Source organism: Mytilus californianus, unplaced genomic scaffold, assembly GCF_021869535.1.
Source record: "Mytilus californianus isolate M0D057914Y unplaced genomic scaffold, xbMytCali1.0.p SCAF_1, whole genome shotgun sequence".
NCBI lineage: Eukaryota > Metazoa > Mollusca > Bivalvia > Mytilida > Mytilidae > Mytilus > Mytilus californianus.
Window position 1 is genome coordinate 95,715,769 of NW_026262581.1, and position 27,340 is coordinate 95,743,108.

Genomic DNA, 27,340 nt, shown 5'->3' on the forward strand with positions numbered 1-27,340 from the left:
AGAAGTGATATTTATGACTATTTGCAGATTTTTGATATACATAAACAAGATTCTGACCATGTCATACAATTACTCATAAAACTTCCTTTAAGCTTGCATCCATTAATTACAACTAGCGTTTTATTTACTGTAACTTCATAACGGAACATTGAGCCTAAATGGTTAGATAATGAGGTTAGTATACCGATATCTCTCAAGTATAGCTAAACATCTTAAATATTTGCAGGTTAAGAATAAATTTTAAAATTACGAGATCAGTTTTTCTCCGTAGACAGAGGCGGATTTAGGGGTGGGGGCAGGGACCACCCCCTTATGGAGCTATATGTATTGTTAATGTATAGATTTTTACATGTTCTATTCTCCTAACGTTGCCTAAGTTGGAGCCCCCTCTAAAGTAGTCTGTTTCTCAGTTACATTTACCTAAAGGCATTGGATTTTTCCCTTCGGAAATTGTATTAGAGTTATATTGTTATAAAGTTGCACAATCATAATGCGCTCTCGATGTTTAACTAAATATATTATATAATAAGTCTTTGTATCATTTTTGTTAATCCAAACATTACGAACACATTTAAAGTTGTAAACATGACCCTGTCTACATGTATGAATTGCAAATGTCACCTTGCGCTGACAATGTGAATTCATCTTGTTTTCAATACTCCTACTGCTATTTTCACATCTGCTACTGTGTTAATTCATATGAGAAATGATGTTGTTTATGATTGAGTCTTCCGGAAGTAAACAAAAATGTAGTAAACATCTAAATACACAACAATAGTGTTATCAATTTACAAGTTGTTATGTCACAAATACTATTTTATGCTTAGCTGAATCTAACTACCATATTAGGAAGACCAAGGTGTTTGCTGTTAAGAAACTGATCTCAAATTCGCATATATTACACACATCGATTAATTTTATGAATGAAAAGCGACAAAATACACGTTTATTTTCCGACCGAAGGATGTAGTAAACATGATCCATATTTTTCTCATTTTGTCGAGTCATATTCAAGACATAAAACAATAAAAGAAATTGACAAACATTATAATATCGCGGGCGAATTCTACATGCATATATTTTAAATGTATTTCGCAAGCACAAAGCTTATTAAGAAGAAACCCTGTTTTAACATTTAAACATTGAATATTGACCCTTTTAAGAATTTGAATGAATTTTCTTTTTTGGCAACTTGGTAATGCTAAAAAAAAATTAAAAAAAATAAGAAAATTTTTAATGCAATTTTTAATAAAATTACAATATTCCCACGTTTGTTTTTGGTATATTCAAAAGCATACGCAATATAACAATCGTTCTGGATTTTGAATATGCTCTTTTCATAACTTACGGTTCCTTTTTTCTTAGTTTAAATATGCCATCGCTTTTATTGCAAACTCTTATTATTGATTTTTAGTAAAAACCTGTAAAATTCTAAAGAATAGTCCGATTGGAAAGGTGTTCCTTTGTTTGCGTCGTGTGTGTGCGCGTGTGTTAATTTAGGCTCATTTTTTCGCAACGTTTGAAATTTTTGGATTCCATTTTTCTTTTTGAGAATCTATGACGAAAAATAAAGCAGAAGGGTCGGGTCGTTAAGCTCAAAAATAGGCCCCATAATTTTTCTAAAGTATATTTAAAGATATCGATAAACTATAGATGTATTTTGTAAGCATTATATGCATTTTCTTAAAACAGATTAGTGGAGATTCGTTCAATAGCATTCAATCGGGACTGGAACGCTGAAATAATATAAAGTTAACATTTAATAGAAAATTTTCGCAATTTATTAATAACTATATTTAGATTTAAGTACACCGCACAATTTTCGATCATTGAGAAATTTCCTCAGAATTAAATGTTGTTGGAAGCATAACTGCCACAAAAATTGCGAGCTCAGATGTTAGCGATGCTCTTGATTTTTTTTCTTTTTGCCAAAATGTTTACATCTTTTAGGGGAAAATATGCATTTCCCATGACCTTATGTCGACAAGAATGACCCTAAAATGATCCTTTCAACTTCAGACAATAGGAAACAATTAACAACCTATGAAAACTTAAGTATTTATAATTCATAAAGTAATGGATAACGAAATTTCACATGGAGTTTCATTTTTTCATCAAACTCATCGACAAAATAGGGTCCTTATATGCTCCCCCCCCCCCCTCACACACACACACCGCCACCACTACCTCCACCACCACCACCACCACCAATAATGAGCAAAATGGATTTCACTAATTGTGATTGAAGTCGTGTTGCTTCTCAAAATATTCAAGGATTAGTATATGGTTCATGCATTCTTGATCTATCTATAGATATAAATAATCGAATTGATATGTTTGAACAAAGATAGAACTTGCCCACGAAATTTATACCTTTTCACTTGTGTTAAGGGAGCTGCATGCCCTTTGAGCACATTGAGTTCGTTGGCGATTTCTTAAAGGGGTACTTCTTGTTCTATCTTTAGTTTTATGTGTAGTGTTTTGGGATAACAGTTTGTATTGTTGCCTTTTTTCACGGTGTTGTCTGTTCTAAGTCAGATTGTCCCCTTGGTATTACTTTGTTGCTTATTTTGACTGTCCCCTTGGTAATACTGTGTTGCTTATTTTGACTGTCCCCTTAGTATTACTTTGTTGCTTATTTTGACTGTCCCCTCGGTAATACTTTTTTGCTTATTTTGACTGTCCCTTTTTTATTACTTTGATGCTTATTTTGATTGTCCCTTTGGTATTACTTTTTTGCTAATTTTGATTGTCCATTTGGTATTGTTTTGTTGCAAACTTAAACTCCCCCTTGATATTACTTTGTTGTTAACTTAAACTCCCCCTTGACATTTCTTTGTTGCTAACTTAACCCCCCCCCCCCCCCCTTGATATTACTTTGTTGCTAATTTTGATTCTCCCTTTGGTATAACTTTGTTGCTAATTTTGATTCTCCCTTTGGTATAACTTTGTTGCTAATTTTGATTGTTCCCTTGGTATTATTTTTTTGCGATAAAGGGTATGTAGTGTATGATGTAAAGTTGTGGTGGATAACTTTAAAGTTTTGAGTAGTATCTTCATTTTAAAATGGATTTTACAACATTATTAAGAATGAATTTCTCTGAAACAATGAGAAATTAATTAACTGGGACATGGCCTGGTTTGATTATTACAAATCGGAAAGAGCCCATTGTAACGTTTGCATTTATCAATGATTGGATTGCGACGGGACAGGTTCCCTGTAATAGCTACGCTTTTAGTGACGTCAACAGCTCTCATTATCACAAATGTTTCAAACCATTACGTTTACCCTGCTTTCAAAGATTGCTTAATGAAAACATTATTAGAACGATACATTATGTGTGATTCGGAATGTGCGAGGAAGTAATAAAAGAGCAAATCAAACAAATCCAGATTGTCATACAGTGCTAACAAACGAACTGATTCCTTATTAATCCAATGAAATGAATAGGAAATAAACACTAAAAATTATAAACACAATAATTGACAATTTGCGTCATAACAATATTTAATATTGTTAAGCGAATAATTCATTTCAAATAATCTATATTGAATCATACATCTTAAATTTGACCAAATCACGCAACACTTTTTAAAAAAATCTGACATCTGTGTGTTTGATTTTTTAAAGGACACCAATAACCTTTCCTAACTGTGAAAATTGAAGGCAATTGAAATATCGTGTAATCCATTACCGTCATATAAAAATTTTGGTTAAGGTTGCAACACCCTCTTTCCGGTTAACCTTGAGTTATTAAATATTCGCTGCTTATCGCTTATTAATAGATACAATTTAAGTCTTAACTAAGATACAATCTAACAATCTAAAACTTTCGCCCATTTCTTTTTATAATTACTTGAAAGGCAACTGAATGTCGTTCATAATAGCTAAATGACTCCGGAAGAATTTAATGAAAATTGTACACTGCTGTCCACCAAGATTAAGTGGAGGAATCGTTGTTAAAAATAATTACATCGAAGAATACACCTAATATGTTTTCAATTTGTGACAATCCTGCAAACAATCATTTCTTTTCAAAATGTTATTTTAAAAATTTCAAAAACTTATAAATAGGAAACGCAAAAAAAAATGAAAAATCATAAATAAAATCTGCATATATCAAATACGTTAATATTGTGCATATTTTTCTCCTGAATTTACGGTCACCATCACGAATTGGTTGACCGATACGATGTGTCTGTGTCTCAACTAACTAGCGACATGTTTAGCGGTCTTATAACTTTAGATACAAGATTAGTCGTCTGATCTGTGATTTTACCGACTGTGACATTTTAACTGAGTGGATTCGCATGGCAGATGGACTGTGACATTTTAACTGAGTGGATTCGCATGGCAGATGGACTGTGACATTTTAACTGAGTGGATTCGCATGGCAGATGATGCATACATAGCAGGAGACGCTTACCCTGTGGACGCATCAGGTCTCCCTCCTTTTAGAGTTCATGCGATTCCCTCTTTTTTGTTTGTTATACTTGTTTTGTATCTTCTTTGTAAACTACTTTCTGTTGATGGTTTATGTCAGTTGTTTGGATGCTGTTTTACTAAAGTATACCCAACGTCTCCTTTTAATCATGTAAAATCCCTCTGGAATTATTGAATATTTGAGCTTGTTTTTTCGCAAATGTATGGTAAACATATTCTGAACAGAATAGAAAGGTTTCACATTTTAGCAAAATTTGTTTGTATGTTGATTGTAAAATTTTTAAAATAAAATGAACTAAATAGAGGTATCAACTTCATTCGCATAAAAGGAATGTATGGTATTGTATAAAAACTATTTATCTTCATTGTTTTATTTTTCGAAGATAATCACGGTTTTAGACAAAAGGCAATAGTAATCTAAAAGAGCAATATAAACCATTCATGGTTGATCTTCGTCTGATTGATTGACTGTTTCTTTAACGTTTACTACCAAATCACTGGCCATTAGTTAATGGTTATGACATCACAAGTCGCGTTTAAATGTTCGATGCTTCATTTTATCGCTTCAATTACCAAGTATTAGTTTCAAATCTTGCAATCAATGTCTATTTCCAAGAATGTTTAAGAGCCGATTTTAATACCAAATATAGATCTAGTTCATTGTAACAATTTGCCTTGTATTCACCATAACCATTGATAACAACAGCTATCAAACTGATTTATTGCGACGTGCATGCTACATGACAATCCGAAAGACAAATATAACTGATCACTTGACTCAATAAATTGTTCTTTAATTAGTTAATTAAAGCCATCCTCCACAAGTATCGAACGCGACAACGTTATATTTAGTAGTGGTATGTACAAACTAGCAGTCTCTGTTAAATACGACACCACTACGGTCTTCTGACTGCAACTGTTGGTCATAAATATTAAATAACATGATAATATTTTTAATATCAATGGTTTTAACATTTCTATAACACGAAAAATAAAAGGTCGATAAATAGAGATCCTTGAATTTCTCTATGTTTATTTATATGTGAACACTGACATTCAATTAACAGTAATTAATTGAACATATATTTATATAAACAACGACTTGCAGTAATGAGAAAATTTTCAAAGCAAAAATTAAAATATCATCAATGATATTTTTTTAATTTTCATTCAAATATCCTGGCGTGCTCCCCAATATATCTTGTGTTGGCGTTGTTGATTTTTTAAAATTCTTGTTAAAAAAAATAATTGAAGTTAATTGATACTCGAGAATTAATAAAAACGTCATTAGATCGCTTTAAAGGCCACGTTGAATTGATTTTGATTCATATGTACATTTATAATTATTCAATTGCACAGAATTAAAAAAGTAGAAATCAATCAACAATATTTGGTCCCAAGTATTTACTAAAAATAAACAAAACTAATCGAAATATGTATTCACAGACAAATTGATATGAAATACGATGATACCAAATGTGTTATATATGTTTTTATTGCTAGTAAATACGTGCTAATATGAACTTAACATTTCTCAGAAGATTTTCCACGAGGTAACATAACCTTAAAATTTCAAAAGATCTTTTATGATGAATTGCACAAAAGAACGAATTGTAATTGAAACCAGGTTTCCAGTAAATAAATAGTGTGAAGTTTTATGGATATTTCAGATGAAAACATATAAATATTTAAAAAAAAATCTTCACATTCTTCAGACCTAAAATGGGATCTTACTATATTTTTGTAGGCTTGGGACAATGATTCATTGGTCAAATTTAACCATTATAGGTAAGTTGTAACAATGGAAACATTCCTATTTACTTAAATTGCAAAAAATAAGAATAAGAATGGAGAATTAGTTTCATATATCTAAGATGACCTTGAAAACGGTATCGTCTTATTCCTAGATTAAAGACACCAGTAGTTTGTCAATATTTTAATCTCATAAATAGATTTAGAATATACAAATCAATATAAAAAAAAACATGAGGAGATCGCATGAACTCAAAATGGAGCAAGACCGGATGCATCAACATGGTAAGCATCTTCTGTTATGCATCCATCACCCGCCTTGCGAATCTACACCCAGTCAAAAAGCCATAATGGGGAATAGGACACACTCGGTAAAGTTACAGATCAGACTACTGTATACTCTATATATGTATCTATAGATCTAAGATAGCGATCATGGCATGTGGCTTGTGAATTGAGACACAGACACATCGTATCGGTCAACCAATTCGTGATGGTGACCGTAAAACGTATGTAATATCTGATTCAGTCATTCTCCCTCATAACGGTTCCAACGACACTGTTTAACTTGTGGGATCAAAAGATGAAAATGAACGAGAGCATTTTCACACTGCGTAATGTTGATCCTACATAAAAGTAAATGGGTCTAATTAGAGGTAGCAATGATTAACCGATGTTCAAATCTTATAAACCAACTTAGAAGATACAAATCAAGGTGAAAAAAGAGAAATAAAAAACTGAGAGATTACGAACGAAGATTTTTACCTTAACCTAAAGGGATGAAAATCAAGTTATGTAAAAAAAAAACACCATTCGTATAATGAAAAGATCCAAATGTAAAAGAACGTACCTATTTGTCTGATCAGGTTAGATCTCATTTCGCAAAAATTAACGTGATGAGAAGGCAATGAAAGCTGTGCACATGTACCGAAGAAAGGCAGAATGTAGTTCAATGTAAATTATGTAAATTAAATGTCAATTAATGGCAATGTTTTTTTTTTCAATTCTAAATTTAAAAAAAAACATTGTGTTTTAGAAATGAAAAAAATAGTTTGTTCCCATTGAAAATAACGAGACAAAATTTAGCAGTTTAGTTTTACAAACAGTTCCTCTATGTTATTGATAAAAAAAAAATCCCGAAAACACATCCAATCCCCCCAGACACAAACACACAGAAGACGAATGGTCTGTGGTCACTAGCTTACCACGACAAATAAAAATGATTTATATTAGATGAAAAAAGAAAATGTGGGTTCTTAAAAAATTTTCTGCTACAACATCGAAATTGAAAAACTGCTTTTAGCAGCAGTATAACATCGACTCGCAGACAATTATAAGCAATCTGGACTTCTTGAGAAATTCCACACACCCAACAATGTTTTAATTATAAAAAAAAATAAGGACGTTTTTGTATTATTCATTATTTTTTCATATTTATCTTATTTCTTTCTTTCTTCCCTTATATCATCAGTATTATTTCAAACAAAATCTTTTGGAATGTCGTTGTTACTTTTCATTATTATTTAGAATTATTCGTTTTTTGAAATTATTACTATTATTATTTTCTTTTATAAAGCTTTATAAACTGTTGTACTTAGCGTATGTACAAATTTACATAATAATACTTACCACATATGTATCATTCCATGAAATTGTATACTGTCATACTGTCATACTGTCCAATCTCAGAAAAGGAAATGGCCACTGTGTAGTCCAAATATGTTTCCCGAAATAAACATGCGAAAGTACTGGTCGAACTGCATAATTGTCTTTCCATAAAAATAAATATCATAAATATTTTATCTCTACTGCTTATATCAACTGTATAAAAATAAAACTATATAAAAATAATTAATTATAAAACAAAACTAACACACATCTAAGGCTGTAATTATATTTTATATTACATCTTTTTATCTAAAATATGCTTTCAAAATCTGGCTAAATGACCCACACTCCCTCAACACCTATAGGACTTTTCTAAATCATCACCAGAAAGCTGTTCTAATTTACAGCTCTAAGAACTGTTCTATCTTAGAGCTGATTCTAACAGTTTTACCATAGAACAGTTTCGGGCGGTCTACACTAGAACATATTCTCATGGTTATTCCCCAGACCAGTTTTATGGTAGAAATGTTCTAAAGAGTTCTATTACAAATTATTCTGACAGTTCTGAATAGAGATTAAAACTGATCCTAGCTGTACTTTCATATAAAGATGTTATAACTTTTCGTCAATTTAGGATGCTAAATCACAATTGGCCAATCAAAAGCGTCAATTGGCAGACAACGAAAGATCAGAGCGAAAAATGCACATTTGTCGACAGATCAGAGATAGGAGATGAATATCATTATCTATAAGAATGACCTGCACTGGAAACGAACGGAATTTGGTACTCTTTGCTTACCATATCAGCATTCTGTCAATATATTGTATGCCTTATACACACAGCTCAACCACTTATATCATAGTATATATGTTGTGTACAAATTGTAATGTTGTACAAATTATAATTTGTACAGTATTTTTGTACAAGTTATCAGTATTTTGTTAATCTCTTTATATAATTAGAAAAAATAAGCACAGTGTCTTTGGTTAAGCATAATTAGAAAAAATAAGCACAGTGTCTTTGGTTAAGCTTATCACTGTTTTATTTCCACAACTACATGCTATAGTCATGATAGTCTTGCACATAGTACTGACACAAAGTTTATATAAAAACACTAAAATATATTTTGTGGACAAAGAATTTCATGTATTAGTAAAGAAATAAAAATATAATCTAAACCAATCAGGTGTCCTTATTTGTAGTTTTATGACATAGAGGACAGTGCTTAATGTTAGGTTGAAGTATATAAATGTGTGAGTAAAACATCGAACTTGATAATTATTGAAGATAAACTTGTATCACCTGGTGAAAGAAGGTGTGTATCAAAATACTGATAACTTGTACAAAAAACCCTGTACAAATTATAATTTGTACAAAATTACAACTTGTACACAACATATATAAGAATTGTAATGGATTTTGATCGCGGTGTTGCATAAAAATATTATAAAATCTAGAATTCAGAAAATATTCAAAGGGTAATTGATAACTTTCATTCAAGTTTTAAAAGAGAGGCGAAAGATACCAAAGGGACATTCAAACTCATAATTCGAAAATAAACTGATAACGCTATGGCAAAAAAAGACCAAAAGACAAACAAAACACAACATACAAAACTAGAGACTGAACAACACGAACCCAATCAAAAACTTGGGGTGATCTCAGGGGCTCCGGAAGGATAAGCAGATCCTTCTAAACATGTGGCACCCGTCGTGTTACTCATGTTTAAATATTACCACCGATAAAGTGTTTTCTTATAAATAGTTCTGCTAAAGGGTATATTATCTTATTATTTGTATTGTCTTTTAGTAAACGTCCATATCCAAACAAAATCAACATTCCTTTTTTTACCTGATTTTCAAAACAAAATGAAACTTTAAGTTTAAAATGTTATTTATTTTAATTTGCTGGACGAAAATAAAGGTTAAAAACAGGAGACCAATAAACAAAGTAAATAGTAATCAAATTTATTTTTGGACATACATTCAAGGTATTTGTTTTAAGACGATTATTCTTGGAACTCGTATTTCAGTTGTCTTTTTTTTTTTTTACCTTGAAAGGAATATAAACACGGATATCAGACAAGTTTATACCAAAATTATTTACATTACGTAACAATGACGCATATATTTTGATCGGTCACGTCGTATCATTTCTTAGAATAGTTCGTTCTTATCTAAAAAAAAGGGAATCTTTAAAATGTTTATCTTAAATTATTAATATTTCCACTCATATAACTATCTTCTTAAATGATATTAGACATTAAGTATGTGGTCTTCGTTTTTTCCCACAAATCTTGTTATCAGCCGCTAGACGCCTCTTCTTATTGAAACACAAATTTCATTCATGAACACTTCACCTTATCATTATTACATGGTGTAGGTGTAATACTACCAAAACATAGTACGTCTTATCCGGTTTCTTATTTAAATGGGACGAAAAAAGTTCCATGAAATGACGGTTTTTGGAAATTAACCCTGCATTTCATTCCAGAAATTTTCTCGGAGTCATAAACATATATTTTAGGTGTTTCAAAGACCATTCTTCTTTTATTTGGTGACCTGGTTACTAAAAGTTGCTTTGACTTCTGGTGAAGGTTATTTTTTCTTATATGCAATGAAATATTGTGGGAAATTTTCACTGTAGTACTGACAAGATGAAACTTTATAAATGCCAAGTATTTATTTATTTGAAAAAAAGGATAAATTCTTCACAATTTATGACAAATGTCAATTTAACAAATATTAATAGGGGAAACCCATAAAACACGAAATTTGGCGGCACGTTGAATATCGAGAAGAAAGAATGGATTAAGAAAGAGTTTTTCATGAAATCTGGAAATAGCAATAACCGTTAGATAAAAGTAGGAAATAATGATCAGGCGAAACTTTGAGAATGAAATATTACGAGTGCGTCCAAGTTTTTCGGCGGTATCAAATTGCATTTCTGGTTTGCACGCATACTTTAGCATATATCAAGGACTCATTTTGGTTTATCGATGACTCAATTCGTTTATATATCCGTTTTGTTTGAAGTTATATTCGAGACAAGTCCGTTGATTGAGTAATTTGTAAAAAGTCGCTTTAAATCTTGAAGAATTTTAAAATTTTCTCATAGCCTTAGTGTTTTTGTAACTAGTATTAAGTAATTATGTATCTCACAAACTGGTTGAAAACATGACAAGTTGAGCAACGTTAATTCTAGAGTCTAGTGTTTGTAATCTCTGAAAAAACAAAAAGCGAAAGGGCAGTCCTTCAAATCTTCAAAATATAGTCTTTTCAAAATAACGTGAGCGTAAAATAAAACGGTGAAATTTACGCTAAAACATAAAAGGAGCACAGTATAGACAAATTGTGTTGTCTAGTAATTATTTCATGTATTCATAAAACAGCCATTTGGAGTTTGTACTACGCATAGTAAATTAACGCATTCTTTTCATTGATATCAACGTGTGACAATATTTTAAACTTTCTTATCCAAGAAAAGAACATACTGCTTACCACAAATAAATTGTAGGAGATAGATACACAGTGTTTATAATCTTGCAATTACATTGCAGATCATTGCATAATAAAGTCGTTCCATTAACGTTGTTATTGTAAATCTTTGTATGATTTATGTGTTCGCAAGTTAGGCGTCAGCTTTGCTAGAGTCTGCTGACGAAGAACATGGTTAAGAAGGAAATTCAGCTCTGACTATAACTATAGCAAGTATTTTACGTCTTTATGGTTACGAAAGGCTGTACTGTTAGTTCGGCGAAGATCAGTGCAGGTTAGTCTATTTCAATTCAATTTTGGCATATAATTTTAGACACATGAAAATCTGTATGATAGGTCAACAACAATGGGTTGCTGATTTTGTAAGCTTGATAGACGCCTGGTTTGTATTAATTTTAATTTGCCTTCTGAAGTCCCGGTTGTTCAGGTGAAATCGAAGTTCTTGTAATCGTTTTGTATTATTGGAGGAACAATCGCTTATTTATAAAAAGCCTGATTGTAGGCAATGCTTACAATACAATTCAATTTTTATTACAACTTTTTGGAGAAATGTATTATCGTTTGTACAAATCTGTAGACGTGATTTCCTCCTTCGCGTGTTTCGTAGTGTCAGGGAATGAGATCTTGTATTTCATTAATGAACTCTGAGATTTGGCTTTGTCGGCATGTTGAAAGTGAATAAAAATTTGAAGTTCGTTTTCAGGAAATCCCACTTCATGACAACGTCAACATTTAATCAGAATCAAGAGAGTAGTTTAAAGAAGTACTGAGAATTTGCCTTTATGAATATCCCAAAAAAGATATTGGCATAAGAAGGAGATATGTGTGTTCTTTTTCATAGTTAGAGGCAGTTAAATACAATTGACCTCTCATTGTTCCTTCGCCTATGACGTTGCCTTTCATTTAATAAAAAACTGAATATCTTGTTACAATAATAAAAAAACTAAGTCTATCAATATCAATTTCAGACGATGAAAGATATATTCTTGTAACCTCTACATATTTAACAGTTGACAGTCTTATGAAAGCTATGTTCGAAATCTTTACTCTCAAAGTACAAATCAATGGACTGCCTTTTCTGGTCTTTTATGCCTGTCTTTTCCATGACAAAATGATTCGTAAAAAATGTAATAATATAAGACTTGCAACTAAACTCCAAACGTTTATTCGATAAATCAAAATCAACGGACAAATACTGCTCAGATAAACGGACTTCTCTCCTTTGTAACCTCATAAAATTATAGATCATCGGACTGATTCCTCAGTTAACCGAATGACGTTTTTGATATTACGATGACAGTGGAAAGAAACAAACGGTGTAAATAAAACTATGCAAGAAAACCAGAAAAACGTCAAAGCCAGCAATTAATACATTATAAAAACCTGTACTTCGATATTTACTGTGCGTGTATAAAATACCTTAAATTTCAAGAATAACAGAAAATTATATGTCGCCGAGCAGTTTTTTTTTTTTAAGAACTTGAACTACAAAAAGAACCAAACTATCTAGAGATCAGCATAAGATCTTAAACGTATCTGTTTCATATGTAAAGCCTCTAATATTCCCAATGTTAGATAAGAATTTATTTAGTTAATGCCGTAAACACTAATTCCCTAAAAGACAAAAAAAACTTAAAAATTTAACTTAAGACAATCCCAGGGTTACTGACTTAAGACATGAACATGTGGCGGATTAATCTAGTTATTTAGCACTCAATCCTCTTGTTTTTAATTTAAATAAGTGGATAAAATGGTTTAAAATCAGTTGAGAAAAAAAACGTAACTAACGATATAAAAATACACAGGTGCAAGTAAATCAATATTGTAACTCATCAGTGGTTGTCTTATGACATATCTGAATAATTTCGTTAATTGCAAACTTTAGCGTTGAATGGAGATTTTTTCTAGTCTGTATTAAAATGAAAACCACGTTATTTGCATGCGTCCGAAACGCTTTTCTGGGTTTACCTTCATTATGAACGCTCAGAGCCGATTATTTGAAAGCCAAGGATGTATAAGAAATGAAACAGTTGAAGAGTAAAATGTATTCACAAATTTTAAGCAATTTAGAGCTATGCAAACCAGTATCATACAGACACTTGTGTATGGTTGAAGATTTTATATTGACCTCTCTATATGTATTTTTGTTATTTGTAACGTTGGGTTGTTTCCTCATTGACGTATACCAAAAAGCTCATTTTATTTAAAAGATGTATAACATAGTATCAAAGAATGCCCGCCGTTACTGAAAGCATAATTGAAATTGTTGATAAAGAAATTGTACCGTCATACACTTTACGATCGGCCGCTTTACTTCCGAATTGATTTCATGAAGGGATGTTGTCATGAATAAATCAGGATATGCAATGCATATAAAGTAAATATGTAAAAATTGCAATTCTGAAAATTAGAGTAAACGACATAACAACTTTAATCTTCATCAATGAGCCTATTAGCCAAAAAGATAGAAAGACAATTCTTAAGGTGCAAAAGATACCAAAGGGACATTCAAACTTATATAAGTCGAAAATAAACTGACAACGCCATGGCTAAAAAAGAAAAAAGACAAACAGACAAGCAACAGTACACAAAACACAACATAGAAACTAAAGACTGAGCAACACGAACTACACAAAAAATTGGGGGTGATCGTAAACTTCTTTGTATTATTGATAATAAAAAAACTATATAAGAGCTGGGTTGGAAATGTTATTTATCTGTTCATTTCTGCAAGTAGCATCATACTTCCATAATGAGTCCTTGTATTTGTGTTGAAATTCAGCAAAGTATTTTTATTCTATTATGTTAAGTTAAGTTCGCTAAAAATGATAAATACAATATAACAAAATAGTCATAACGTAAAATTTAAATAAAATTCAGTAATCAAATTTTATTCATTACACTTACATAAAAATAAAGATGTGAACAAATTTTTAACTGATTTTTCAATTTAATTTTATTTTACAATTTTTGTGATTTATCCTTATTTCATTTTATTTCAATCTAAAGTAACTATGTTAATTAAAATTTTAAATATCCTTTAATAAACTTACAAATTATTAAGAAACTAAGGTTCAACTCCTGTAAGTTAACTTAACCTTAGATTTATTAAGCTATTATTGGTTCGTCACCTATTGGTCATATAGCTCTTTACGTATGTTGGTACTTACACTTCCTTGGCTTCTAAATTTTAGGCTTGGGGCGTTTCTGATGACGGTAAATGTAGAAAAGAAATTCGGACGCATACAATTTATTAAGTGTTTTTTTTTTCCCAAGTTTTAAAGGTTTTGCGAAATAACGTTTACAGATTTTTTTCCGTGAGGTCCTTAAACGCTTTTGCGAAGTGTTGCCTCTCAATAAAGTGTTTATCTAAATCAATCGTAGTTAAACAAATATATAGTGTTTCTAAAAAAAAGTCCAGACCTTTCTCTTAATTAAATTCTAGAGTCCATTGATTCGCGTTTACGCTAAGTTAAGCAAACGTGTTAAAAACTAAATGAGTTTTTGCAAATGATTAGATTTAGAAAAAATCAGCACCACTGCACGCGTTAATATCTATTGTATGTAAAAAATTAAAATATCAGAAGGGCGGGTTCAAGACACATGTTTTTCAGACCGCTAATTGTCAATTAAAATTCGTTTTTCGCTTGGCCAGACACTGAAGTTGTAAAATCTATTTACAATGACAAACAGAACAAAAATCATCGGCATTTTCGCTATTTCGTTTAGACTACCATATTTAAGTTTTCAGTTTGTGAAAAGATCCAAAGAGGCAAGCAATTTGGAAGTTAATGAGAATTTGATGTTTGTTGTTAATACGATCAATACGCCATAACAAACATTATTAAATTGACTATAATCTTTGTAAAGTTACTGGAATGATCTTTACCTCTTATTCAGGAACAAAAGATACCAACTACCAACTACGCGGTTGGTCTATCTAAGCTCTCGATGATACATCCTTCTAATTCGCAGCGGTAAACTCGTGTGTAACCACAGGGACTCAATAAATAATACCTTACATTTCAATAGAGAGTATATTATTAATTTGATTTATATGGATCAAAAGGAAACTTCATAGAAAAGACTTCTACTATTTCACGAATTTTCGCCCATCTTATTAGCTCACAATTTACAATCGTTCCTCTAATTTTCATTTTCTATTTGATGGTTTCATAATCAGTTTGGCTGACATTTAATACCATGGAATTACAAGATTTTATTGTCAAAATCTTGCTACTTATTTGCAGGCCTATAATTCAAAGATATGGATTGTTAATTTTTAGCTTAATGATTTTCCTCAAAATTAAAGTTTAACATAAAATGAAATTCCAGAGCAAGTCAAATATATTTTAATTGATGATATTCTAATATCAATTTTCACATCAAAGTAATAGATCTTCGTGTAGCAACGATAAGAAAGTTAGTAGCCAACATAATTATGGGTTTTGGATTCCGATCTGTTAACCTGACAAGCAACCTTTCGCGTTTTGACCATACAAACTGGTAAAAGATACAAGTTTCACTATGATTATAAAGATTTTTTAATAGATAAAAACATAAACAAAACAAAGAGAAATTTATATATAGTTAAATATCTAGTAAACAACAGCGTAAAAAATGTTTCGCCATGCAGATTTATATGCGTCACAAGAAATGAGTATATTCTCTATAGGTTTTTTTATTTTGATATGTTGGAGCAAATTAAAAATTTGCAATTTTGTCCATATTCAGATGTTAATTTATATGTCGTTATATAGCCTTTTTAAGCTAGATAAGCCTTAATCGACAACATATTTATGATTTATCATTAGTTCTATGAGAATTTTTTCAATATTGTCTGAATGTTCCTTTACGTCGTCTCAAGAAAAAACCTGGAAAAGTTGGAATTTGAAAGATCTGCTTAAAGACAAACATTAGATGAACGAGAATATGCCCGTATTCCGTCATATTGTGCAATGTAATATATGTGTTTACTGTAGACATATACCCATTCTGTCCTGACACTGCACCGGGTCAGTCAATAATTCCATCCATATCCAAATGGGACTCATCTCATCGCGCAACCGAACTGAATTCACATGTCAAAATCAGACATTAGAATTTTACCGTTGAAAGATCGCTTAACATTTTAACCATTTTGGATATCTTTGTGGTGGTTCTGTATAAAACGCTATAAGATATACTTTTATTCAAACAATTAGTCAATGTTCAAATAATAGGCTTATAAACACGTTCACACAAAAAAAAAACACATTAGAATCCTCATGCTGATCATCTTTATTTTATATTGTTCATAAAATTGTCTTCATATTTTTAGCTGTTTCAGATTAACACAATTTTGTTTTTTAAATTTGATATGTGTTAAAGTCATATAAAATATATAGTGTTTGGTATGGCTTGATACAAACAAATTTCGTATTATGAATCAGATTGTTGAAATTCTCAAATTATGCAAGGAAATATTTAATTTCGATAAGTTGTTTGAAAAATTAAACGGGTAGCTATTTTTAATTGATTATACTTGAAAGTATATTGCTTTAGCGGATGTGACTTATTTAATAAGTATGATAATAAGCTAAATGAAGTTTTTATTCTTGCAGGTGTCGGTATTAGATAGTCTCACCACGTGCGAGTAACCACAACACTTTAATATCAATTTGATAACATATTTAACTGTGTTAGGTTATAACATACTACAGGTAGATACATTTTGTCTGAACTTCCGAATATTAAGTTTAAAATGAAGTCAATAAAATTCAAATTATACACTTTAAAGAAGGTTTATAGATTACCTGTGAATTCACTGATGAGTAGGTGATCATTTCTTTGAAAGCAAATAATTAACGCAACACATCAAAGGGAAAATAAACACACGTCAATCATATATCAATGATCACACAAATTAGTGATGACAGGTGCCCTGAAAGATTGTGTGGTTATATACTTACAACTTTCGAATATGTTTAGAAAAAGAAAGTTCACATTAATAAAAAAGAGATCTCGGGTACTATGGTTGGGATTGAATGTGGTTTTATCTTAACATTTTCATTCATAGAATAACACTACTTTTTGTCAACTAAAAACGTTTGTGGAAGTCATGATGAAGCATAGATCATAATACATTTTTGGAAGTAATAAATTTGGCAATTCATGAAGTTTTTAGATTAAAAGGCACTTAGATATAATACTCTGACAAGAAAACAGGTAACCGCGGCGGCAAAAACCTAAGAAGAAATGCACATGTACCCTTTTCCTGTTAGTACGCTGAGGAGAGTGATAGTTTCAACCACGATAGTTAAATATATTGATATTCACAGAGACGAATACTTTTCAAACTTACGGTTTAAAAAACGTTTCTTTTAAAATAAAAGTTTAGTCAACATCAAAGTAAAAAAATTACGTAAAACGTTAAAAATATGAAAATTCAACGCAATAACAGAAAGAGGAGTGGTTTTAGGACACTGTGTTGGGACTTTTTTGTTTTTAGCAGCACAATTATAATGCATTTGCTTTTAAGATCTCTTATCCGGGATATTTCAGGTATCATTTTAATTAATATGTATATTAAGATTTTAATTTGTAAAAATCTTTTCAATGGAATTGGCGGTCGCATGATATTCCGAGATTTCGACTTGTTGTCAAATTTTGTATATGTCTCTGATGTGACCTTGTAGATGAGGGTAATAACAATAAAAATTAACAACGTTTTGCCAATGCAGGGGTTATGATCATAAATATTTATTGCCACTTGAAATAGAGATGAAATGTAAACCGTCTTCTGATGATTCTCTCTATCTATCTCGATGGGGGACTAATGGCACACGACATAGTTTGACGACAATACCTCCTGGACATCAACAATCCCCGGATGTTACATTACCCATCATCACAATACTGTTATCTGTAAAATAACTGATTTATGATATTAAAATGTAACCAGTTAACACTGAATGTTAATATAAATTCGCGATGTATATTTTAGATTATTTAGATAATAGTTTTATGTACACACCATTAGTACCTAGTAATAATAATCAATTTTCGTTGATTCACACAACTTATAAAACCACTGTAACTTTTGCGTTTCGTGACCATTCCGAACGATAAAAAATTCTTCATGAATGGAGTAATAGATAAACAAATTAATAAATATCTAGAGGCTTATTTTATAACAAAAAAGATTTGTTCTGCAAGGACAGTACTTAATCTAAATAATATATAACTGAAATACTGAAATTATAGGCTGTCGAATTCAAAACAGCATGATACAATTATGCATATTCCTGATATTACTTGGAGATTTGATGGAAATGTTCACGGTGGCCTTTTTAGTGTTAGCTGTGCGCATGGGCCCTTCATTGTGTTTATATTGATATCTTGTTAATGTTTTTTTTATAATTTTTATTAAAGGCGTTGTCTTCTTATCTTCATTTCTAATTCCCGTTTTTCATTCATCTGGTATGTTGTGCGTATAGTAGGAAAAGATCTATGTGATTTGATAAAAGTTAACTTACCACATACATAGATATAAGAAGATGTGGTATGAGTGCCAATGAGACAACTATCCATCCAAGTCACAATTTGTAAAAGTAAACCATTATAGGTCAAAGTACGGCCTTCAACACGGAGCCTTGACTCACACCGAACAGCAAGCTATAAAGGGCCCTAAAATGGCTAGTGTAAAACCATTCAAACAGGAAAACCAACTGTCTAATCTATATAAAAAACATAGTTATATCTGGCTAATTTAAAGCAGTTACTGAATATCGTAAAGATGTTGAACAGATATTGACATCAAAGCATGACTACTAGAATCTTCCGAAACGACGAAACTATACAGTAAACCAAAGACTGGGTCAAAACTAATTATATTATATTACTGACATATCAACCACAGGTCATTGATGAAATACAAATATGGGAAAGACTTTTCACTATATTTTGGTTGTTTATAAAATCATCATCATAATCATCGTCATCGTCGTCTCGTCGTCGTTTCTCCTCATTAGTAAAATAATTATTCATTCCTCAATATTTGATAATAGATACACAATCAGTGACTATTAGGTCTGTTTGAAGGACTTTATAATCTAATATAGTTTGTACAGAACTACACATTTTTGTTTCAATCTGAAATCAAGTGCCTAATTGTAACAATCTAATTACTTTACAGCTGAGACTATTATAACATACAAGTAGACCCCAGGAATAGATTACCTTAGCTGTATTTTGCAAAATATGTTCGGAATTTTGGGTCCTCAATGCTCTTCAATTTTGTACTTTATTTTGGCCTTTTTAACTTTTTGATTCGAGCGTTACTGATGAGTTTTTTGTAGACGAAACGCGCGTCTGGCGTACAAATTCTTGAATCCTAGTATCTATGATTGGTTTATTTATTAACAGTTAATATACATACCAGTACCAATTTTGAATATAGTTTTATGTCACAGAAATTGATCATTTTCTGAAAGAAAGAAAAATAATCACTCATACTAAGAATTTTCAAGAGAGCACCTGCTTTCATATAACAGTTTTAACATTAGCGAAAAGAAACTATCTATGTTCAGTTTTTTTCTTTGGAGTGATAAGTTAAAGTCATAAATTTATTGAAAGTAGCTTGAGGTTTAAAAAGTATTTTCTTATTAAAATATCGGACGAGGCCGTTGATGTTGGTAGTTATTTTCATGACACAAAAGTATTGTTAAAATTACTAAAATTGTTGGATGAGGCCTCGGACTTCAATATATGACCTTTGTATTTAAGGGTTTTAAGGTTCGTCTCCTTCATGGGGAACAATTGTGTAAAGGTTTTTGAAAATTGGATGTTAGTGGGAATATCTAATGCACTTACGTTTTGTAATTATTGCGGACAGACATTCGAAACGTATATCTTGTCTTTCAACAGCTTTGCAGCTAGGGGTTTCTTGAATTAGAATCAGCGAGACATAACTTTTTATAGACAAAGGATCAACAAGACGGGTACCAATGGAAACAACAATTGCACAAGAACATATCACAAAATACTACCAACAACATCATGATCCCCGCCATAATCAAGGGATGTGGTTGTAACCAGAGATAATTGAATGTTTCTGTTGTAAATGATCCAGTGTTACTGTTATATATTTTTTCGTTATCACTCGGCAAGAATTTGAAATATTCAAGTTTTCAAAGGTCACCTACCAAAATACTGGTCAGTAATTATATGGCCAAGAGATTTCAGTTGGAAGGTTGAGTTACTTTTTGGGGTTTGTGTTTTATCTTTTCTTTAGTGTGTCATGAAATCAATACATGCAGTTTACAAAGTATTTCTACAGTGTGCATCATTTCTATATATTTATAAACGAAGTTTTATTCCTAGACCTGAGAACCAAATCTACACCTGCTTAATTACTCTGTGACAATCCATAAACGAAAAGTTCGCCGTTCTAAAGTTTAGTTTTTTTATTCTCTAACTTAAAAGTAACGAATTTACATTAATAAAAGCAATGCACGTTGACAATATTGCCAAATAAATAGCCATAAATCTTGGCCATCGTATTGTGTATTGAAGACATCACCAGAGCATTTGTTGTGGGTGTTTTCTAGATGTATTTTTTCCGACTATAAAATATTAATTAATTGCCATGGTATTGATGTTTTAATCGTCATTTAGCCGTTATCCAGACGGAAACTATGATAGTAAATCGTTAACGCCTTGAACATGTGCGTTGATGAATACATTGTGGCGATTTTATTTACGTTTACTGTATGACTATTGTCGCGTAGTAAAAATCAAGGAAAATATTAAATTTTGTGTATTATCTGTTTAATGGCTATAAAAAACTAAATATATTTCCTTTTTGTATTCCCAGAGGGCAAGGTCTCACTCCTTGTTCACCCAGACACGACAGATTTATATGATGCGTATTGCATAATTCCTACGCATTTTGTAATTTTATATAAAACTAAATCTGAGACATAGCCTTATTATGTATCGACATATATTTTGTAATATACAGATTCAGGCAATTTAAATTCGACAATAAATTTAGTTTTTTTGGAAAGCTAGTTTTTTTTTCTTCAAAACACAACATAATATTTATCATCTATTTTCATTAAAGATTTATGGTCACCTCTTTTCTAATAGCTCTAATAGAACTCGAAATTTTAAATATAATAAACATTAATGTATATATATTCTAAACAAATTACAGCGGAAAAGAGTAACACATAAAACTGCACTATCTAGCTTTCTTGAACATATATAAACATATATTAATAGACAGGTATGATATTTTGAAGAGCAGACTGATATAAACATACCAGTTACAATACAAAATTATACGAATTGTGCAGCATAAACAACATAACGGCTAAATTAGAAATGTATGGACAGTTATATAACTTTATTTAATATTACATATATTCTTAATTCAATTTTTAAGCTTAATAAAAGCAAAAAAGGAACGGACATGTAGGAGAAATCGATATTTATTCCAAAAGACCCGTGGGAGCAATTGTTACAGGCTGCACAAGGAGAAACGCTTAGGAATAATATCGATGGGGTCCAAAGAGTGAAACATAGGAGTAATATTTAAAGACTTCAAATACTTCCATTATAGAAACTGACAGGAAATGATATCGTTGGGGGGGGGGAATACATCCCACGATATGCGCATGGATGAGAAACAACAAATATGCAAGCCTCGGATTCAAAGACGGGAGATGATACCACTGGTAACAGACACGGCACGTGATCAACTTAGGGCTAGTAACAACATGCATGCGAGCCATCGTTTTAGAGACACTTTGATACCAACGAAAGAAAGATGTCCATAATGACAGTATTAAAACCCATGAGAGTCCCTCCATAACAAATTGCTACGCTCTGGAACGTTCAGGCACTATTAACTGGGTAATAACGTTTTATTGTACAGACCAGATGCTTTATCAATATTGCCAAAAATTCGAAAAATAGAACTTCTAGTAAGAATGATATGACGGGGATAATTTTAATTAAAATGTCCAAAAAGCGTTTTTTACTTTGTATATTAATCAAAAGCATTTCATCAACATTTTATTACATGATTTTGAAAAAAAAATAGTTAATTTTCATCTTTATATCACTTTGTCTACAGTTCTGAATCAGAATCGTTCATATTTTGTTAATATTCATACTTGTTCTTTTGAGCTGAGAGCTATTTTTAGGGGAAACTGATTCCGGAAATGAAACAACATAATTATTAAGAATACTTTTTGGTTCTCTCTTATGTTTTCAGGAACACGTTTTTAATTTAATTCACCACTTAGTAATCGTCTGACTATAAAGGAATTTATCAATTATCTTCAAAGTTTTGTGCAGTTATGTAACACCTGTAAATAAATTAAAAGAACTGACGCGTGCATCTACTTTATTAATAAAATTATGTAAACTATATTCGAATATTTCGAGTGATGTTTGCATGTGTAATAACGTGGAAATTATCAAAATAAAAAATTACAAAGAACTTCTTTACAGTCATTTGTGTATTTGTTTTAACGCGCCCTTACTTATAGGTTTACTTCGACGCAATTAAAATTTTCTTCTTCATACATTAAGAAGTAACATTGTTGTGGTTTAAGCGATAATGGTGGATAAGAAAGCTTGTATATTTTCCCATGCATACCATAAAACTAAGAAAGGAACGGATTTAAACTTATTATTAATTCCTAAGCCCCAACAGTTTAATATTTAATTCGTCAGACGCAATTCCTACTACTTCCCATATATATCCGGATATAAGTATGGTTGCTGGGCTATAAGAAAGGTGTCTCGAAAATTTAGTCTCACCTCCACAAATAACTCGCGTGTCGTTATGGAAATTTAATAAAAACAGTTGTAATAAATACATATATATAACTAAAGTTACCACGTATTTCATAAATTTATGACAAAATCTTATGTCTAGAATCAAATTTAGACCACACGTTCTCAATATTACCTGGGGGTTAAATATATTCTATCGTCTGCAACCAATCAACGAACAGGAAAGATAATAAACATTGTACCTTTTACTTTCTATCTAAAGCGGAAACAGTCGTAAATCCATCGTATTATTCTCCATGCAAAGCTAACTTGTTATAAAGACTCGGGTATCTCCCGAATATCATTGAAGTTTTAAGAGATATTTGACGATGCAATCATCTTTGAAAACGAAATAGTCTATTATATTTACAGATTTCCTATTTCAAGTACAGGTACCTGTTACAAAATATATATACTACTGATTAAAAAAAAGATAAGGTGAATTTCAATAACTCGGGCAATGTCTTTAACTTCTGAACAGAAAACGATGAACCTCAAATTGCCGGATAATGTTTCGATACTGAATATGTATTAAAAAAAATCGTATATAGAATCGAGACGATCGGGTCTATTGTTGGAGACTATATGTTGCCCTCTAGATGTCTTTTGGTTATTTTTGTCGTTGGGTTGCTGTCTCATTCTTTTATTCATACAATTATTGTATAGATCTTTTCTATTGTGGAAGACCGTTTGACCTATAGATTCTATTTTTTTAAGAGAGTTGTTTCTTGTCATTTTAAATTGCTACGTCATTGGTGTATATCAAACTCGCATAAACTTAATATGTTTGTCTGTATTTATTCAAATATCAATAAGCACGTATTTTTAGTTACAGTGTGCTGTTATCTATTTTTTTTAAAGAAGTTGCAAATGTCAAGGTGTGACCATGTATTAAATTACATGAGCTTTACACCATAACTTATTCTACGCTTCACAGTAACTGGACTACTTAACAGTACTACTAAGAATAAAACCATGGTCCATTTTTATAGTATATCAAGTAACTCTTTGATTTGAGATGATGCGGCGTGAAGCTTTTACCAATCAATCAAGATGCCATGTCCGGTTGGTGCACAGAGGAACGAACATTGCGGTTATCATCATACCATGATATGATATTCTTTTATGCTATGTCATTATTGAAGATATAGAAAATAACATATTCGGGTGGGAATCTTTAAAATAATTATATTTCACATTAAAAATAGTCGTATATCAAATTATATATATACAATTGTTGGGTGTGACGGTGTTCGTTGAAATCTATACTAGATTTCGGATCGTTTAAAAAAAAGAAAGAAAAATGATATATTTGTCAGGTATGCTTCGGGAACCATTGATTTCTGAAGTTTGAATAAAACACTCAATGAATTTTAATAGACACTCATTGACAGATATAAGATTTCCGCATATCCATGTATCCAATGTTATATCACTATGATTCGAACTAGGTGTGTATTGACTTAAGAATTATTAGGGTATTTTCTTGTTTTATTTTAAATATCTTATCGCCTGATTTTTATAAAGTATTGTCGGTGATTTTAGTATGAGCATGGCACTTTAAATAAAAATAATTCTCTTTAAAAATGTTTAAACATTCTTTTCTATCGATATCACTCATTACGGGAAGTGTTAGTTTAGCTTTAAGTCTTTGGTAAACACATTATGATAAGTAACAATGCAAGGTAAAATATTTATTGTGGCGGCGATTTATAACAATGTAAAACAAACAATTCACTACAATCGGATAATTCGCTTTTTAACATGTCTAGCGTGATCAAATAACGGCATAGATTTAAACTATTTTTGATAATGGGGTAACCTGGTCAGTGCCTGTGAATTTCCTACTAGACTTAGATCAAATAAGCCGCTAATCAAATTTCTTTGTCTTAAATATTCAATCAAGATCAAAACGTCATAATTTAAGTATGAAAACTATGTCAAGAATGCAATGGACTTCAGGGGTTATTTATAATTATAGAATTTGCAATACTTTCAATCGAAACAAATCACGTTTGTTAATCGGAATATAAATTACACTTGTATGTATATGATGAAGCGATTTGTAGATATTATGAAGTATACATTCTTTATATTTCTATATAAAGTTGATGCTTTTTTCTTAAAACTATAATGAATATTATATAATAGTTTTTATAGACTTTTCTTTATGGTAAAACATTTTAATTTCACTAGTTACTTTTTGAAAATGAATGCACGTATTTATCAATGATCATCAATTGCAAATACCTGAAATGTAAATTAAAATGTCCTCTCTTATACGAAATAAAAATCATTGAAAAAATATAGCACTTTTAATAAGAAAAACGAAGAAGCTTTGGGCCTTCATAAAGCATATCGATTTCTGTATGCTTCTTTGAATTTATAAGTTTAATTGGCATTTTCCACAAATTAAGCCTCCAGTATTGGCATCAGCTTCAGTATCATTATAAAAATTATCTTGACATCTGATGGTCTACCCATATTAGACCATCAATCAATCAATCAATCAATCAATAAATAAATCAATCAATCAATCAATCAATTGATCAATCGATCAATCAATTTTATCAATAATCAAGTAACCAATTAATTAATCAATCAATTATCTCATAAATATATATAATAGCTTTAGGAAGATGTGGTGTGAGTGTCAATGAGACAACTCTCCATCCAAGTCACAATTTGTAAAAGTAAACCATTATAGGTCAAAGTACGGCCTTCAACACGGAGCCTTGGCTCACACCGAACAGCAAGCTATAAAGGGCCCCAAAAATGACTAGTGTAAAACCATTCAAACAGGAGATCCAACGGTCTAATCTATATAAAAAACGAGAAATGAGAAACACTTACGAACCACATCAACAAACGACAACCACTGAACATCAGGTTCCTGACTTAGGACAGGTGCAAACAAATGCAGCGGGTTTGAACGTTTTATCTGGCGCCAATCTTCACCGTAACCTTAGACAGTGGTGTAACAACACGACATAAAAGGACACACTATAAAACATTAATTGAAAAAAGGCTCAACTCATCAAAGTATGAATACTAACAGATTTTAGACAAAAGTTAAGACCATGAAAACCAAATAACCAAATAGTTAAATTATAAACCACAGAAAAATATATCAGACACATAACCAGTATGAAATAATTACGCCAAAAAACCGCTTACTTATGGACCACTCAAAAAGAGCTTGTTGAGAAGGATCTTTAACGTGCAAAGAGCGTGGTACTCCCTGAACACGGGACCTCGGATTTAACATCCCAATACGACGGACATAACCTATATGTCAACTATGCCTGACAGTGGGCAGAACGTGAAAAGAAGGAGAAAAAGGCATGATACTCGTTCGCTTTGGGCTAAGATGAAATCTTCGATACAAAACATAATTTAAAAAATGACAAGTCTATATGACCAATCCTTAGCCAGTCGCTAAGACGAAAATGTTGTTATAAACGCGGATAAAGCCCCAAACATGTCGCTCTCCTTGTGCAAAAGTACAAAACATTTGACTTGTCTATATCTTTTACACAAATATGAAGAGATAGAGGATACCAATCAAGTTGAATAAAAACAGACTACGATGGAAAAAAGAAAAAAAACAACCAAAGCACACTGTTGTTTCTCTGTTCGTAATTTGACCAATGTGTTGTTTGTCTTTCTTTGATTCTTTTTTATCGTGCCTTTTAATTTCTTATCTCTTTTTTGAAGATATCGCTTAATATTGGCGTCTGCAATTCTTAAAACATCAAGTGAACTTTGGAATATTGTGTCTGAAAACGCTACGTTTACTTTGGTGGTTTTCTAAACAAAATATGAACAATTTTCCTCAGAAAATATAAACTTTTAAATTCGGTTCTTTAAAAACTAAACCTTATTAAGAATATACTGTAATAAAACAGTAACTTTATTTTAGTATCTACCATATAGTGGTGTTGAAATATTGGTGTGTAAGCTTTTTGCACTTTGTGTCAATCGCACATTTTAGTTTTGCCATCAAGGATTGTTTGTTCAATTAGTTTGATATAGCATGTATATAAACTTGATATTGTTTTGACATCTGAAATAGAACAAAATATAAAATAATTATCACTATTATGATAATAACAATAACTACGAATAAATCAAAAGTTCATAACATTCTTAGAAGGTAAATTGAAATAGGTGACTATCTACTATTAAACCATCGACTTATCTTTGTTA